This window comes from Schistocerca serialis, chromosome 9 (assembly GCF_023864345.2).
Source record: "Schistocerca serialis cubense isolate TAMUIC-IGC-003099 chromosome 9, iqSchSeri2.2, whole genome shotgun sequence".
Taxonomy (NCBI): domain Eukaryota; kingdom Metazoa; phylum Arthropoda; class Insecta; order Orthoptera; family Acrididae; genus Schistocerca; species Schistocerca serialis.
The window spans coordinates 358,476,060-358,495,251 of record NC_064646.1 but is presented as its reverse complement, the minus strand read 5'-3'; positions in this window follow the sequence as shown (position 1 = coordinate 358,495,251).

Below are 19,192 nucleotides of genomic sequence, written 5' to 3'. Positions count from 1 at the left end.
GTGGGGCACGGTGTTTTATCAAACAGGTATGTTCAACCTGGTGCGTCGGTAGGATGTTTCTTCAATGCTCACGGTGGTTTTGACTGGATGGCATACCGAATCTGAACATATGGCCACCGAATGGGAACTCTGATCACCCTTCAAAGTTGGGTAGATTAAATAACGAATGAGCAGATCTTGAATCGAGCTGAGGAAGAAAGAAGGGATCAGTTGGTAAGACATATCACGAGGCATCTAAAACTCGTCAGTTTGGTAATGGAAGAAGAGTGGGGGTTAAAATAGCAGAGAGAGAACAAGGTGTGAATATAGTAAGCAGGTTTAAATGGAACGGTCACACAGATTCGAAGAGGCCTACACAAGATACACTAACTTGGAGAGCTGCATCAAACCAGTTTAGACTGAATACCTCGCAGCTAACAAAGTAAACAACCAATCATTTCTCCACATCGTCAATATTATCTGAGACAAGGTAGAAGTCTATGAGACCGTCGTCCGCCTATGAGCTGAATAAGCTGTTTTTCCCTTCTTGTATTGAAATGTTAGTGTAATGCGCTTATGCTACAGGAAAATTGCCCCAGTAGTTTACCTTCGTAATCAAATGTGACAAGTTGCATAATAAACTCATTTTAACTGGTCTGTGTAAAATACTTGTGATTATTAGTTTTCTAATAAAACTCGCCAAAACTTCGACTCCTGTTGTAATCTTTCCACATAAGATATCAAAAAACTTTGAACTCGGAACACAAGGTTCTTAGAAGAAGCCCCTATTAAATGTGTAATATTCACACCTAATCTTTTTTTACAAGTTCGCTGTTTTTGAATATCTCATGATGGCAAGAGCCAAAACAGTGTAACAAATAAAGAAATTTATTTAATGGTATAGACGGTTTTATTTACAAAACATTCATAATGATTATGGCCTCACATAGGAGATTTTTTCCATTATTAATAAATTTTGATATAAGAATAGCACTCCCATCTATTCTCCTCAATTGTTTGGTAAATTATTATAGTCTAACAACTGTCTGTCCCTATATCTTTTAACCACTACGGGTTCTGTGAGAACAGTGGAGGCTGTTTCCTGATGTCTTAAAACATTTCCTGTTATTTTGTCCTTTTTTTTCACAGTGTTTGACATACATTCCTTTCCCAATTGATTCTGCAGAGAAATTGTTCATTCCATATTTTATCAGTCCATTTCATTTTGAACAGCTTTCTATGTCGCCACATTTCATACGCCTTGTGCATCTTCTGATTTTCCCACAATCCTTGCTTCACTGACATACGGTGCTGCCCACCAAGCGTACACTCGAGATTTATGTCCATATTTGATGCAAGTTCCTTATAATCGAAGTGCAGCTTTTTCCAAAGTATCCTTTTATAGCGTCACATCTCTTACTAATTGTTTATCTTCTGTTCTGGTTTTCCTACAGTCCACGCTACACCTCCATACAAGTGAATGACAAAACTGGGACATGATATAGCTGTCCTAATATTATTTCTCATGGTTACGACCCTCAGCAGGACGCTAATTCCTGCACTTCAGTGATAGTTTGCTTCCTATTATTATCACTCGTTCTTTCCACACTGGGCTATTGGCTAGACAAGTCGTCTTTCGATTTTCTCGTTGTCTTTAACTCAGTTCGTGCGGAATCCGTTTTCTCACATTCTGCAACCTTCCCCATAGCTTTCAACCGAAGAGAAACGGCTTTCTGCGTCACATTCAGTTGTTCCGCGAGTACCTGATGAGTTGGAGTATCATCTTCATCGAAAAAGGCCTACAGTTCGTTGCCTTCGAACTTTTTCGGTGGTTTCACGCGCTCGTAGTTTCTCACGTCAAAATCACCACTTTTGAATTTTTTGAACCTCTCGAAACACTGAATTTTCCCAAGAACATGTCTGCTGAAAGCTTCGACAAGCATTCGAGGCGATTCTGCAGCAGTTTTCTTCAAATGATAACAGAAAACCAATGCTGTCCGCAAATCGTAATTCGTAGTCACAAAATTCGACATGTTTGCGGATTTGAAACAGATGCCAATCTATGGAATTTTGGTCACTGTGTGTTGACATTCGTCGTCAGCCGTCACGGGGAGCAGGTGGCGCTGCAGACACGGTCTCATGGGCCCTACATTGACGGCTAGCATCATCTATAGGGAAATTCCCGTTTCATATTTCTAGGCCTGGTAATTGATCAGTGTAAATAGTAAGTCAACTAATTTAAGATCAATATAATATGAAAAGTGCACCAGAATGAACATCGCTCAAGTACTGGCTTTATCTTTCTTAAAGCCAAACTGATCATCATCAAACATATATTCCATTTCATTTCCAATTTGTCTGCATGTTATTCTTGTCAGTTAGCTGGAAGTGTCAGCTGTTAATCTGATTCCTCGATAGCTCTTGAATTTGTCTGCCCTCGACATCTTCGCAACTCTGTGGATAATATTGTTCTGAAAGCCAGTAACGTGTCTCCAGTTTATTACATTCTGCACGCGGACTTCTATAGTGTTTAGCCGGCCGAAGTGGCCGCGCGGTTAAAGGCGCTGCAGTCTGGAACCGCAAGACCGCTACGGTCGCAGGTTCGAATCCTGCCTCGGGCATGGATGTTTGTGATGTCCTTAGGTTAGTTAGGTTTAAGTAGTTCTAAGTTCTAGAGGACTAATGACCTCAGCAGTTGAGTCCCATAGTGCTCAGAGCCATTTGAACCATCTATAGTGTTTAGAAGACTGGTCCCAGTGATTTCTGTCTTAGTTCTGGTCCGTTGCACTCCAAACATGTGTCAATTTCTCACCCTAACACTGGATCCCCATTTCTTCCTCTATCAGAGCAGCGATTTCTCTCCCCTTCATAAAGAGTCTTAACGTAGGATTCCTTATTTTGAAATAATCACGGTCTTTCGTAATGGAATCATTAACTAACGTCTCTCCATTGATGCATTGTCAAGCCACTTGGTTGTAAAAACAATACCAAAATAAAAAACATTTTCAAGTAGGTGAAGGAAATACAATCCAATATACACACAGAGGGTGAATCACGTAAAATTTACACTGTAAATATTGTGGCGTAGGAAAATGTTATTGAGGTGTGGTTTCCACAGAATGAATTGGTAGTCAGGGGCTCGAGCTGTTAGCCGATCAGTAGATTGTAATAACACTTAAAAATATAATTTTTTTTGCAAACATACATTTTTGAAGCGTAATAATCACTATTTGCGTAGACAACCTAAAAGTACGGCAAATTAGAATGTCAGTGGTTTTGTTGCAGAATTCTGGTGCTAGTCGTTTTTGAGACATCATGTTTCGAAAAGTTTCACACCGACACTTCTTTGTGCCATTCAGTCTACGTAGTTGCTAGGTACGATGTTGCTATGTTTGCTTATATTGTGCTTTTGTGTTCCCTGAGTGCAATGCGACTTGCTAGACGGTTAGTGTGTGACAGTCCAAACAGTACACGATGGGACTTACCACTGCAGATAAAGGCGACACACTCATGATGTGTGGAGAGTGTGGGAAAAATGCCATTCGTCTTCGTACGATGTATGCGTCAAATTATCCCAACAGACGTCAACCATCTGGTCAGTTGTTTGCCAACCTATTTAACCAATTCCGTGAAAGTGGTAGTGTAACACCCGTGCAACATAACAGAGTGGAACAAGTGACGACAGAAGGCGGAAAATGAATGTTCTTGCGGCTGTTGGAGTTGATTCACACGTTAGCACCCGTGCAATCTCACGAGGAAGTGGCATAAGTGAAAAATGTTCTAAACACCTTCCATGGACATATGTTTTATCTGTGTCACATCTGCCTCCATTAAGATCTGCATGAAAACGATTATGAGATCATGTATCTTGTTTGAATTACCAATGGTAGCCTGGTAAACCGCCGAAACGAGCTCTACTGGTATACTCACAGTCCTCTTTGGCTTCGTCAAGTGGAATGTCAGCGTCCATAGAGTGTAAAGTTGTGGTGTCGCATAGTGAACCATCAGCTCATAAGCCCCTTTGTCGTAGACGGAACACTAAACGTTCAGAAGTACCGCAGTCACCTAGCTGAACGTCTTCCACGGATGCTAAAAGACGTTCCCCTGCAGACTAGGAGAAACATGTGGTCATTGCGGCTGTCCAGGCCATAATGCACGATTACACCATGTTCTCACGAGTAGTTTACAAACTGTTGAGTTGGATGCAGTGGATCTGTATATTGGCTGGCTCATTCCCTAGATTTGACGCCTGTATACGAGGATAATGGAATGTAGTCGAATTAAATCGGGTGATGCTGCGGGAATTAGATTAGGAACTGAGGCGCTTAAAGTAGTAATGGAGTTTTGTTATTTGGGAAGCTAAATAACTAGTGATGGTCGAGGTAGAGAGGATATAAAATGTAGACTGGCAATGGCCAGGAAAGCGTTTCTGAAGAAGAGAAAGTTCTTAACATCGAGTATAGCTTTAAGTGTAAGGAGGTCGTTTCTGAAAGTATTTGTGTGGAGCGTAGCCTTGTATGGAAGTGAAACGTGGACGATAAATAGTTTAGACAAGAAGAGAATAGAAGCATCCGAAATGTGGTGTTACAGAAGAATGCTGAAGATTAGATGGGTAGATCACATAATTAATGAGGACGTATAGAATAGATTTTGAGAGAATAGTAGTTTATGGTACAACTTGACTAGAAGAAGGGATCGGTTGGCAGGGCATATTCTGAGACATCAAGGGATCTCCAATTTAGTATTGGAGGGAAGAGTGAAGGGTAAAAGTCTTAGAGAGAGACCAAGAAATGAATACACTAAACAGATTCAGAAGGATGTAGGTTGCAGTAGGTACTGGGAGATGAAGAAGCTTGCGCAGGATAGAGTAGCATGGAGAGCTGCATCAAACAAGTCTCTGGACTGAAGACCACAACAACAACAATATTCTGTGGGGAAAGGTGAAAGACGCTATCTAAAGGACGTATCCAACGTTGTATTACTGCACCCTGCTCGGACATCTCAGCTGGAATGCTAGCACGCTGTCATTTTGAGCACAACTTGTGATGGTCAGTTGTCTAGTTACTGCTCAGAATCCACAAAGCTAGTGTATACACTTGTGTTGTTCGTTAGTGCGAGCTACCACAGATATTGCACAAGTGAAAACTTTTCCAAATACGACATCTAGCAAACGACTCGCTCTAGAATCATGCAACAAACGCCCCACTTTTAGTCTGTTAATGTCAGTAGGCATTGTAAAACTTAAAAAAGTGTATGTGTGTACAAATTCCATCTCTTAACTACCAACATATTCGGTGAAAACTGCACATCAATAACACTTCCCATTTCCACAATATTAGCTGTGCAAATTTTAGATGCTTCATCCTCTATAAAAGTGTCACACATCCCTGCTACTTGCGTCGTGATAAATAAAAGTGATGCGTTTAGCATGATGTATTCCGCATATCTGTGCAGAGAAAGTTACATGTGATGGCATCCTTTCAAATAACCTTAGTAGATACGGTGGCAGCGTATACAGGGTGGTTCATTGATAGTGACTGGGCTAAATATCTCACGAAATAAGCATCAAACGAAAAAACTACTGAGAACGAAACTCCTCTAGCTTTAAGGGGGAAACCAGGTGGCGCTATGGTTGGCCCGCTAGATGGCACTGTCATAGGTCAAACGGATATCAACTGCGTTTTTTTAAAAATAGGAACCCCCATTTTTATTACATATTCGCGTAGTACGTAAAGAAATATGAATGTTTTAGTTGGACCACCTTTTTCGCTTTATTATAGATGGCGCTGTAATAGTCACAAACGTATAAGTACGTGGTATCACGTAACATTGCGCCAGTGCAGACGGTATTTGCTTCGTGATACATTACCTGTGTTAAAATGGACCGTTTACCAATTGCGGAAAAGGTCGATATCGTGTGGATATATGGCTACTGTGATCAAAATGCCCAACGGGAGTGTGCTATGTATGCTGCTCGGTATTCTGGATGACATCATCCAAGTGTCCGGACCGTTCGCCGGATAGTTACGTTATTTAAGGAAACAGGAAGTGTTCAGCCACATGTGGAACGTCAACCACGACCCGCAACAAATGATTATGCCCAAGCATATGTTTTAGCTGCTGTCGAGGCTAATCCGCACATCAGTAGCAGACCAATTGCGGCGAGAATCGGGAATCTCAAAAAAGTCGGTGTTGAGAATGCTACATCAATATCGATTGCACCCGTACCATATTTCTATGCAACAGGAATTACATGGCGACGACTTTGAGCGTCGTGTACAGTTCTGCCACTGGGCACAAGAGAAATTACGCGACGATGACAGATTTTTTTCACGCGTTCTATTTAGCGACGAAGCGCCATTCACCAACAGTGGTAACGTAAATCGGCATAATATGCATAATTTTTTTGCACGGGAAATCCACGATGGCTGTGACAAGTGGAACATCAACGACCTTGGCGGGTTAATGTATGGTGCGGCATTATGGGAGGAAGGATCATTGGCCCCCATTTTATCGATGGCAATCTAAATGGTGCAATGTATGCTGATTTCCTACGTAACATTCTACCGAAGTTACTACAAGATGTTTAACTTCATGACAGAGTGGCGATGTACTTCCAGCATGATGGATGTCCGGCTCATAGCTCGCGTGCGGTTGAAGCGGTACTGAATGGCATATTTCATGACACGTAGATTGGTCGTCGAAGCTCCATGCCATGGCCCGCACATTCACCGGATCTGACGTCCCTGGATTTCTTTCTGTGGGAAAAGTTGAAGGATATTTACTTTCGTGGTCCACCGACAACGCCTGACAACATGCGCCAGCGCATTTTCAATGCCTGTCCGAACATTACGGAAGGAGAACTACTCGCTAGAGGAATGTCGTTACACGTATTGCCAAATGCATTGAGGTTAACGGACATCATTATGAGCATTAATTCATGAATGTGGTATTTACAGGTAATCACGTTGTAACAGCATGCGTTCCCTGAAATGATAAGTTCACAAAGGTACATGTATCACATTGGAACAACCTGAATAAAATGTTCAAACGTACCTACGTTCTGTATTTTAATTTAAAAAACCTACCTGTTACCAACTGTCCGTCTAAACTTGTGAGCCATATGTTTGTGACTATTACAGTGCCATCTATCACAAAGCGAAAAAAGTGGTCCAACTAAAACATTCATATTTCCTTACGTACTACACGAATATGTAATGGGGGTTCCTATTTTTAAAAAACGCAGTTGATATGCATTTGACCTATGGCAGCGCCATCTAGCGGTCCCACCATAGCGCCATCTGGATTCCCCCTTCAAGCCCGACAAATTTCGTCTTTGTAGTTTTTCGTTTGACGCTTATTTCGTGAGATATTTGGCCCGGTCACAATCAATGTACCACCCTGTATACAGTACAAAGCTATGTAATACATTTAACGTTGAAAACATAGCAGAATGAATTACGTACGACGTTAGCGTCAAATGAAGCTACAGTTTGCTATCTCAGACGTAAAAATCGACGTTTAAACAGGAACAAAAAATTCTGCTAACATGAAATTTCTTCTCGGTGTTAGCAAACTAATTCTTTATTGCAGCTATTTAAAGTGCAAATATGCATGGCATGGTTACCATCTTAAATCAAGCGACTGTATTCTCGAAGATAATAAATACAGATTTCACCAAAGATGTCACTACATAAATATGCTCATGTAGCAGTTTTACAAAAGGTGTTGCAGGTAAACATAATTGTACCAAAGGTAGATGAATCTTAGAAACGAGAGGGGATGGCGAGTGTACTACTTTTTAGTACGTGCAGAGGGAAGAATGAGGACGGTCTTGTACTAAAACATTAGAGCATGTCTTGCTCACTAAGTTCTTATAACACAAGTGCGCAAGGAACATTTGTTTCTTTCAAGTCTTTAGCCGCTTCGACGAGCGACTGCATGTAGTAATCCTAGAGCCCGTGAGACACTTTCGCATTTATGTTGGAATGTTGTCTTGCAAACTAGTGTTCTTCATAATGTAGGGCCTATTAAGAGAGTAAGTATTCAAAAAACGTGCAACAAGTATTATAATTGTAATATCTACTTAAAATGGTCTCCAAATGTCTAAAAAACTTATGAATGACACTAAAAATAGCGTCAGCAAGCTCGATTCCAATTACAAGGGAAAGATTTAGTGTAAAATTAACAATTGATTCAATGTTGTATAAAAGTAACCTGGAAATCGTCATTTCTGCAAATCTGTTCGTTTTTAATTGTTTTCCGGACAGTTACTGTGATACTTCAATGGCGAAGCGTTGCTCTTCCTAGAAAGAACGTATCCCCTCAGTCCTGTGTTCAATGATCTTCCCGTCTGTCCAATGTGTAATCATATTAGAAAATCAACTCTGGCACAACCCTTATTGAGGACGTTGTCACATGTTGCTTTCCTTACATGGACGAGTGGAATATATTACTCTATACGTGTTACTATTAATTACTAAGATGTGTGTAACAAAGTCGTGTATAATTTTTATACACGTATATTTTGACTTCATTTCTTCTTTATTCTTGAAGCAGCTTCAACCATTGAAGTTGTTTTTACTACAAGATACCTTCATTATGCCCAAGGGGCAAAATTAACTAATCGTTAAGTAATGAACTAAGTGATTATTTCAAAGTAGAACAGCCTGCGCTGGAAACTGGCAACCATCAAGAGTTATGAATGCATGGTTTTTCTGCGAAATATACGGACAAAATTCACTGGTGCTTCCAGCACCGTCAAATTTTTAAATCCGCTCTTGCTGCTAGACCGAGGGAATTTTGTCCCTCAAGATATTCACAGCGACGAAGGATCTGCACATTCAAAAGACTATTGTGCCCAGAGCAAAATTTATATCCTACATTTCTCTCCAGACTTCGAAGAAACATTCTCTTCATGGAAGTTCCGACGAATTTATCACATGCAAGAAGAACTCTATAGTGCAACCACGATTACCCGTTTAAAAATAAATTACGCAGCAGTGACTAATACAATTGTACCAGCAATCCCGGATATGTGAGTTTCATCATGGTAAACTTGCAAATGTGTCAGAAACACGATGAAGACTTCGAGAAAGAATTGCCAAATAATTTGATACAGTTTAATGTTGCAGATACCTTTGTATGGATAATCGTTTCGATGCGCTTTGCGAAATTATATATAGCTTGTCGAAATAATAGGATTTTCTGATATATGCACAAAAATTCATCGAAATACAAACGAACATCAAAAACAGGCAAATTTTTTAACTTTTGAGCTACAGGAAAGTTTTACATCTTCTATGTTTTTATTCTCAAAATTAAATATTCATTTTTAATTTTTTTTTCCGTTCTACCACTTTTACGGAGGTGCACAATGTCACTAAAATTTGCCGAACTGTGTGCTTGAACTTTTATGTAATATACACTCCTGGAAATTGAAATAAGGACACCGTGAATTCATTGTCCCAGGAAGGGGAAACTTTATTGACACATTCCTGGGGTCAGATACATCACATGATCACACTGACAGAACCACAGGCACATAGACACAGGCAACAGAGCATGCACAATGTCGGCACTAGTACGGTGTATATCCACCTTTCACAGCAATGCAGGCTGCTATTCTCCCATGGAGACGATCGTAGAGATGCTGGATGTAGTCCTGTGGAACGGCTTGCCATGCCATTTCCACCTGGCGCCTCAGTTGGACCAGCGTTCGTGCTGGACGTGCAGACCGCGTGAGACGACGCTTCATCCAGTCCCAAACATGCTCAATGGCGGACAGATCCGGATATCTTGCTGGCCAGTGTAGTTGACGTACACCTTCTAGAGCACGTTGGGTGGCACGGGATACATGCGGACGTGCATTGTCCTGTTGGAACAGCAAGTTCCCTTGCCGGTCTAGGAATGGTAGAACGATGGGTTCGATGACGGTTTGGATGTACCGTGCACTATTCAGTGTCCCCTCGACGATCACCAGTGGTGTACGGCCAGTGTAGGAGATCGCTCCCCACACCATGATGCCGGGTGTTGGCCCTGTGTGCCTCGGTCGTATGCAGTCCTGATTGTGGCGCTCACCTGCACGGCGCCAAACACGCATACGACCATCATTGGCACCAAGGCAGAAGCGACTCTCATCGCTGAAGACGACACGTCTCCATTCGTCCCTCCATTCACGCCTGTCGCGACACCACTGGAGGCGGGCTGCACGATGTTGGGGCGTGAGCGGAAGACGGCCTAACGGTGTGCGGGACCGTAGCCCAGCTTCATGAAGACGGTTGCGAATGGTCCTCGCCGATACCCCAGGAGCAACAGTGTCCCTAATTTGCTGGGAAGTGGCAGTGCGGTCCCCTACGGCACTGCGTAGGATCCTACGGTCTTGGCGTGCATCCGTGCGTCGCTGCGGTCCGGTCCCAGGTCGACGGGCACGTGCACCTTCCGCCGACCACTGGCGACAACATCGATGTTCTGTGGAGACCTCACGTCCCACGTGTTGAGCAATTCGGCGGTACGTCCACCCGGCCTCCCGCATGCCCACTATACTTCCTCGCTCAAAGTCCGTCAACTGCACATACGGTTCACGTCCACTCTGTCGCGTCATGCTACCAGTGTTAAAGACTGCTATGGAGCTCCGTATGCCACGGCAAACTGGCTGACACTGACGGCGGCGGTGCACAAATGCTGCGCAGCTAGCGCCATTCGACGGCCAACACCGCGGTTCCTGGTGTGTCCGCTGTGCCGTGCGTGTGATCATTGCTTGTACAGCCCTCTCGCAGTGTCCGGAGCAAGTATGGTGGGTCTGACACACCGGTGTCAATGTGTTCTTTTTTCCATTTCCAGGAGTGTAGTTTAAGAAATGAAAAGGAACTGTGCAGTTGTACATTATTGATATCTGATGCTGTAGATACAACATTAAAACTTTAAAGTCAAATGTATTTAGTGCATCCACTTACGCTTTCACAATACTTCAACCGCTTATTTGAAAGACGTTCCAGACCCTCCAATACCACCATGTAAACATTTTCTGTTACATCTCCTACACTACAAAGTCTAGTTTCTTGGAGTAGGATGATGGATATGTTTAACATGATGCACTGGGAATCAAAAACTGAAGTTCTTATCACTGGAAAAATAAAAGCAATAATCATTAGCTTCGGTTGGTATTGATCTCTTATTTGTTGACATACAGTGAAAAGGCTATAATATACATGTGCCATTTTATATGCCGCGTAATGAATGTAAGTTTTAGGTCTCTATTTTCACTAGTTCACTACAAAACGTTCCTTATCTACCAAATATCTCTTTCGTGGGAAAAGATATTTGAAACATTAACATCTTTTCCTGAGTAACTTTCTCTTAGCGGCTTTCGTACCTTATCTAATATGCCTCTCCAGTTCGCCCCGATAGCTCAGTGGTCAGTGTGACAGATTGCCGTCCTAGGGGCCCGGGTTCGATTTCCGGCTGGGTCAGGGATTTTCTCCGCTCAAGGACTGGATGTTGTGCTGTCTTCATCCTCATTTCATCCCCATCCGGTGCCCAGATCGCCCAATGTGGCGTCGAATATAATGAGAACTGCACCACGGCGGCGGACCAGCCTCGCAAGGGGGCTCCCGGCCAATGACGTCAAAAGCTCATTTCCATTCCATTTATGCCTCTCCAAAGCCTCTTCACCTCATAGTCTACGAAAAATATGCTAGAGGTAGTACCAAGATGTGACATGTGTCTGTCTTGTGTCTCACCATTCGCATTACAGTTGTACATTATTTATGATAGCACCACCAGCATATCACTGTAATGCCTCGACATTTTTATGCATATTGTACAGTTCACATGTGACAATGGTGTGAGCATTGTGAGACATAGCTAACACTGCCGAAACTAGCAAACCATTAATTGTGCTAACTTATCGATCTTGACAGACAAATTGGTTTTCAAGAGAAGACGAGTTTCTTTTTCAAGAAGTACGATTCAAAATGGAAAAAAGAATTCCTGGAACCTCCAAAAAACTCTTTCTTAAGTAAGAAAATACTGTAGCTCCAATCAAAATAGATGAGGAGAAAGTTGTAAAGCTTCTTTACTTTTCGAGGTATGTCTAAAAACCGTTAAAATCCTCGGTAACTCCTTAATATTCACGTTCCCATACTTGTCCTTACTGTAAGTATGGAAGGCGATGAGTCAAAGTACTTGTTCCAAAAATCAGCAAACATTTTTCGAGATATATCGGTTTTTGAAAAAGGAGGACCTCTCAATAATTGGCTAGATCTTTTCAGCGGATGACTGACAATAACAGTTTTAGACTTATTTTCTTCGCAAAGAGTTGTGATACTGTGCTGGATTTTTCACGATTGGTAGTGAATGGTTGGGATAATTAACGGACGAGATTGAGCTAAATACCAATTACTAACAAAAACAACATTGAGATGAAGCTGGTACTCTTGGCTGGCAACAGGGTTGCCGGCCTCACGGTTGCAGGACCATCAGCTGAGGGGGACTCGCTGGCCACCACTGATTCTCCAGTCATAAGCACCGACTTCAAGCTGCAGCTAAAACAGTTATAAGACAATGGTCCACTTAAAATGTTCCCAGCTTCCTTAACCACAACGAACAGCAGTTGATCCAACAGAGACAGACAATAGAAGTACTACGGGCAGTTAAAATCGAATTCAGATAACAAAAACTTTCATTTCCTTTATGCTTTCAATAACTGAGACCCATGATTCACTCGCAATACACTTAAACTACATACAACAGATATCCACACGGTGGACATCAACCATTACAAATGACACACGTACAACACAGTTACTAATGCGTACTGCACTGTCTTACATGCAGAATTGCGCTTTAACTCAGTACGGCCCAAATACCACATCCAAAACAAATCGCGCAGCATTATTGGCTGGCTGAGCGCAGCTTATGATAAGGTTATGCTAAAGAATTCTTGCTTAACAGCATTACTTTTGATACAAATTATCTTACGCAAAAGAAAGTAAACGCTATAGCGTAAATTACCGTGGCGAATCACTTCTAAGATTAAAGAGGTGGCCCTTAATGCCTCGGTTTTATTTAGAATCATTCGGGACGCCACCATCACAACTTTAATGTTTAATGCCTATACTCCTTATGGCATATAACACCTTAGCCAATGTTATGATTACAGGGGGAACTTGCACTGCTTCGTCCTCGTGGGAACAGAGCAAACGCTTCAATAATTTTGCAAAATTGGATAGCCCTTTGGACAGACAACGCATATTAGAAAGATGTGTGTAACCACATTCCCAGATAACGGTGTAAATCAGTACAGCCGGCCCTAACCGCAGTGAGGAAAATAGAAAACAATGAACAAATCACACTTTCCGTGACTTCGGCAAACCAGAACAGTACCAGCAAGTGACAAAACAACGACAGAACAACTATAAGGGCCACACTTTGTGATTCCACTTCGCATCACACTCAAAGAGCACTAACCTTGTTCCGTGCCTATCGCTGCTGCTCAAAACCCGCAGCACCCAGCAGTAATTGCTCCATAGTGGTGGCTGACCAGAAGTTTACAGAGTTCTCAACGATGGCTGTCAGTAATACAATTAAACCACCTTGCACTGCTGATCCCGATTCTACATCAAAATTGAACACCTGGAGACAGTGAAACTAAGGACCCTAGTAACGGATCGTAATGTAGTAAATTTACTTGTACGCATTGCCCAATATCACCTTAGAAAGAGTGCCTGAACAAGACAAACAGTATTAATCACCGATCAACTACAACATTTAATACACAATCTTCTTTCAACACGTAATGTCCGCTTTTGCATTATCACTACCATAGACATAATAAAGCATTTCCTTTAGACGGATAGTTCAAATATGTAGGTGGAATTCACTGTTCACTGTTGCTGTCCAACACTGGGTTGCTAAAACGAAAGCATTTAAAACTCCATGCTACAACGCAATACTACCGTACACCACATCGGCGGCTCATAATCAGGATGTGTTACGATAAGCAACTCCCAGAGCCAAATGCCGCTATTTATTTGCCCTAAACATTCCACGCTTCTCATAGAGGGCGCTCCACTGACAACGTAGAGGCGAGTTGTCAGCCAGCGCCCCAAAGTTCGCCGTCGGGCAGACGGGCGCGCGAATTAAAACCTGCTGGAATGACGAACATCCGGCACCCTACCATGCTCTAAATAATTTTTAAAGTTTTATGAACTGTAAGTATTTCTGGTCAGATAAGCATAGGGCAATATCAACAGCAGCATAAATGGTATAACTGGAGTAGGATTCGTCACGAATAGGAAGGTAGAGCAGAGAGTGTGTTACTGTGAACAGTTCAGTAATAGGGTTGATCTTATTAACATCGACTGCAAACCAACACCGACAACGATATTTCAGGTATACATGCCAACGTCGCAAGCTGCAGATGTAGAGATAGAAAAATTGTATGAGGATACTAAAAGGGTAATACAGTATGTAAAGGAATATGAAAATTAGTAGTCATGGGAGACTGGAATGCAGTTATTAAAAAAAAAAAAAAAGTGTGAAATCTTATGGGACCTAGCTCTTAAGGTCATCAGTCTCTAAGCTTACACACTCCTAAATTATCGTAAGGACAAACACACTCACTCATGCCCGAGGGAGGACTCGAAACTCCGCCGGGACCAGCCGCTCAGTTCAGGACTGCAGTGCCTTAGACCACTCGGCAATGCAGTTGTAGAGGAAGGAGTAGAAGAAAAGATTACAGGAAAATATGGCTTGGGACAAGGAATAAGAGAGGAAAAAGACATCAAGTTCCGCAGTATATCTCAACTAGTAATAGCGAATATTGTGTTCAAGAATGACAAGAGGAGGAAGTTTACTTGGAAAAGGTCGGGTGATACGGGAAGACAGCAGTTAAATAAAATCATGGTCAGACAGAGACTTTGAAATCAGATGCTGGATTGTAAGGCGTAACCAGGAGCAGATAAAGACTCAGATCACAAGCTAGTAGTGAAGAAGACTAGGCTGAAGTTTAAGACATTAGTCAGGAAGGACAATATGCAAAGAAGTGGGATATGGAAGTACTAAAGAATACCGAGATACGGTTGAAGTTCTCTAAAGCTATAGATACAGTAGTACGGAATAGCTCAGGAAGCAGTACAGATGAAGAGGAATGGACATCTCTAAAAAGGGCCATCACAGAAGCTGGAAAGAAAAACACATTAAAAAGAAGGTAACTGTGAAGAAACTATGGGTAACAGAAGAAATGCTTCAATTGATCGATGAAAGGAGGAAGTACAAAAATGTTCCGGGGAACTCAGGAATAAAGAAATACAAGTCACTGAGGAATGAAATAAATAGGAAGTGCAGGGAAGCTGAGACGAAATGGCAGCAGGAAAAATGTGAAGACATCGAAAAAGAAATGAATTCTGAAGGAGAGACACAGCGTGCAGGAAAGTCAAAACAACATTCGGTGACATTAAAAGAAAGTGCAACGTAAATTCCGCTGTTCAATGCAGAGGGGAGAGCGGATCGGTGGAAAGAATATATTGAAAGCTTCTATGAAGGGAAGATTTGTCTGATGTGATAGAAGAAGGAACATTGGTCGATTTAGTAGAAATAGGGGACCCAGTATTAAAATCACAATTTAAAATAGCTTTGGGGAAGATCAAATAAGGCAGAAGGGATAGACAACATTCCATCAGAATTTAGAAAATCATTGGGAGAAGTGGCAACAAAACGACTGTTGACGTTGGTGTGTAGGCTGTATAAATCTGGAGACATACTATGTGACTTTCGGAAAAGCATCATCAACACAATTCCGAAGACGGCAAGAACTGACAAGTGCGAGAATTACTGCACAATCAGCTTCACAGCTCATGCATCCAAGTTCCTTACAAGAATAAAACACAGAAGAATGGAAAAGAAAATTGAGGCTGCACTAGATGACGATCAGTTTTGATTTAAGAAAGGTATAGGCAAGAGAGAGGCAATTCTGACGTTGTGGATAATAATGGAAGTAAGACTAAAGAAAAATCAAGGCATGTTCATAGTGTATGTCGACCTGGGAAAGCGTTCGACCATGTAAAATGGTGCAACATGTTCATAATTCTGAAAAAAATATTGGTAAGCTATATGGAGAGACGGGTCATATACAATATGTGCAACAGCCAAAAAGCAATAATAAGAGTGGACGACCAATAACGAAGTGCTCGTATTAGAGTGTAAGACAGGAATGTAGCCTTTCGCCCCTACTGTTCAGTCTGCACATCAAGGAAGCAATGATTGAAATAAAAGTAAGGTTCAGGAGTGGAATTAAAATTCAAGATGAAAGGATATCAGTGATAAGATTCGTTGATGTTCCTATCCTGAGTGAAAGTGAAGAGGAATTACATGCTCTCCTGAACTAAATGAACAGTCTAATGAGTATAGAATATGGATTGAGAGTAAATCGAAGAAGGACGAAGGTAACGAGAAGTAGTAAACGTGAGAACAGCGGGAAACTTTACATCAGGACTGATGGTCACGAAGTAGGTAAAGTTAAGGAATTCTGCTACCTAGGCAGACGGACGGAGTAAGAAGGACATCACAAGCAGACTAGAAACGGCAAAAATGGCATTCCTGGCCAAGAGAAGTCTAAAGATATCAAGTATCGGTCTTAACTTGAGGAAGAAATTTATCTACGTCTGGAGTGCAGCATTATATGATAGTGAAACACGGACTGTGGGAAAACAGAAACAAAAGAGAATCGAAGCATTTGAGATGTGGTGCTACAGACGAATGTTGAAAATTAGGTGGACTGATAAGGTAAGGAGTGAGGAGGTCCTGCTCAGAATCCGAAAGGAAAGGAATATGTGGAAAACACTGATAAAAAGAAGGGACAGGATGATAGGACATCTGTCAAGACATGAGGGAATGACTTCCATGGTACTAGAGGGAGCTGTAGAGAGCAAAAACTGTAGAGAAAGATAGAAATTGGAATACATCCAGCAAATAATTGAGGACGTAGGTTGGAAGTGCTACTCGGAGATGAAGAGGTTGGCACAGGAGAGGAATTCGTGGTGGACCGCATCATCAAACCAGTCAGAAGACTAATGACCAAAAAAAAAAAGATCACAAAATGACTTCCAATATTACGCAGGCGCAGGCCGTTTAGAAACAGCTTGCGGGTCGAGCGCGTGACCGTTTTCCCCACTCTGTCATACTCTTCAACAGACGTATTCCGTGTTTGCACGCTTTACTTTATTACTCAGTTGCTAATACTAAACATGAACGAAACATATCTTAATTTATTTTTAATACAAGAATTCAATAGTAACAACCTTCAGGGTTAGTTAAAGAAAAGGCACCCAAGAAAAGTGCTAGTTCTTCGAAGTCATTTTTTGATCCTTACAATTAACAGAATCTTAAAAATTACTTAATATCATAGTATCACAGCTCCTTGCAAAAAGAAAAAAAAGCTTAAAACTGCTACTGTAGGGCCATCTGCTGAAGACTCTAACCAATTATCGAGTGCATCTTTTCTTTCAAAAAATCGATAACTCACGAAAAATACTTCATATTTTTTAGTTTTTCAAGCAGTAATTTTTCAACTTACTGCGGGCTCTGTTTACAATAAATAGTAAGTATGGTAACGTGAATGTTAACGAGTTACAAAGAACCCTATTTTAATAGCTTTTCGACATATCTTGAGATGTAATAAAGCAATTGATACTTACAAGAAGCAGTCGACAAATCTTCGTATATCCTGCTGCTTTCTAGTTCAACATTTGTCGATTGGAGCTATGGCTTTTACTTATGTAGGAAAAACCTTTTTCTCAAATATGTGGATTTTTTCGCCTTGTTCGACGGCTAGGATCGAGATTCATGTAAAAGAAACTATTTGAAATTTTCATGCCAGTACCCTCTCATTCATTGTTTCCTTTTTCTTTTTGTTGTTTTTGTTTTTAGGTAATCATTTTTGAAAATTTGGCAGTGTGCATTCACAGAATGGCCTACCAGGCTTGCGGTAGCAGCCATCCACTTGGTAACACAGTCCTCCGTTGAACCTTGCGTTGCGTGGCTGCCTACCCGCCAGGGAAACGCTCTGCGCACGCCGCAGCCAACGCCGCTTATGCGACAGCAATTAAGCCTTTTTATGGCTTCCAGTCACCTCACGACTGCCTCTATCGCTTCCTCGTCTCGCGGCAACCTTGCTAGGCCAGTGGTGCGAAACAAAGCTTCCTTTACAGAAGGTCATATCTTTTACATTGTTCTGCTGCTCATGGAAACCTGACAACCTAAGACATTGAAATGCAGTTTGTGATCCATTCGTAGGAGACAAACACTTAGGCGTGATAAGATTCCAATAGAATAATAGCCTGAAGATAGGTTTTATTAGTAAACTGAATTTTTTACTTTTATTGTTAAGTAGCTTAGCGCCCACTGCTTCGTTTGGAAAGAGTATGGTCCAACTAACGTCATAGAAGCATTGTGTTTTCGGAATGAACTTCTGACCAAGAAGCGCTTATGTTGGCTGGAATCAGAGGTTTTTGTCAATCCGAAATTTTGAGTTCATTTGACATTTCCACAAAAACATTCATCCTCTAACACATATTCTTCATATCTATCTGAAATAGCAAAATATTACATAAAATTTTTCATTCTCTATATCAACCCATTAGGGACTATTTCCAAAAACATCAAAACGTGTAATGTCTAACCGACAAGCTAAATATAAATATAAGAGCTGCAAAGATGATTTCATAACGAAATATTTTCGTGGAACGTTTCATACCCTGTGTTCCCCTTTTGGGGTTGACTTTTAAAAAACTATGAAACAGTCTCTTTTTATTTCCGTTGGAGACGTCAAACACCAATTTTCATAGATGTAGCCTTAAAATTGCTGTAGTGATTTATATTAAAAATAATTTTTCACGCACCCTTTCACTTGGGGGCTTAATTTCAGAAAACGCCAAAACACATAATTTTTATTTCTGGCCAGGAAACCAAATACCAAATTCCGCGTTTCTTTTACCTTGAAAGCGATGTATTTTCAATTAACATTTCATCCCCTGTTCCACCCTTCTTAAACCATACCTGTGATATAATAATCCCTTATTTCTAACCAAGATTACGAAATATTTTCACAAAAATTTTCCTCCCCTGTATCACACCAGAGACGTTGAATTTACAAAAACACTGAAGCACATATTTTTTATTTCTAACAGAAAAGTCAAATACCAGTTTTCGGAGA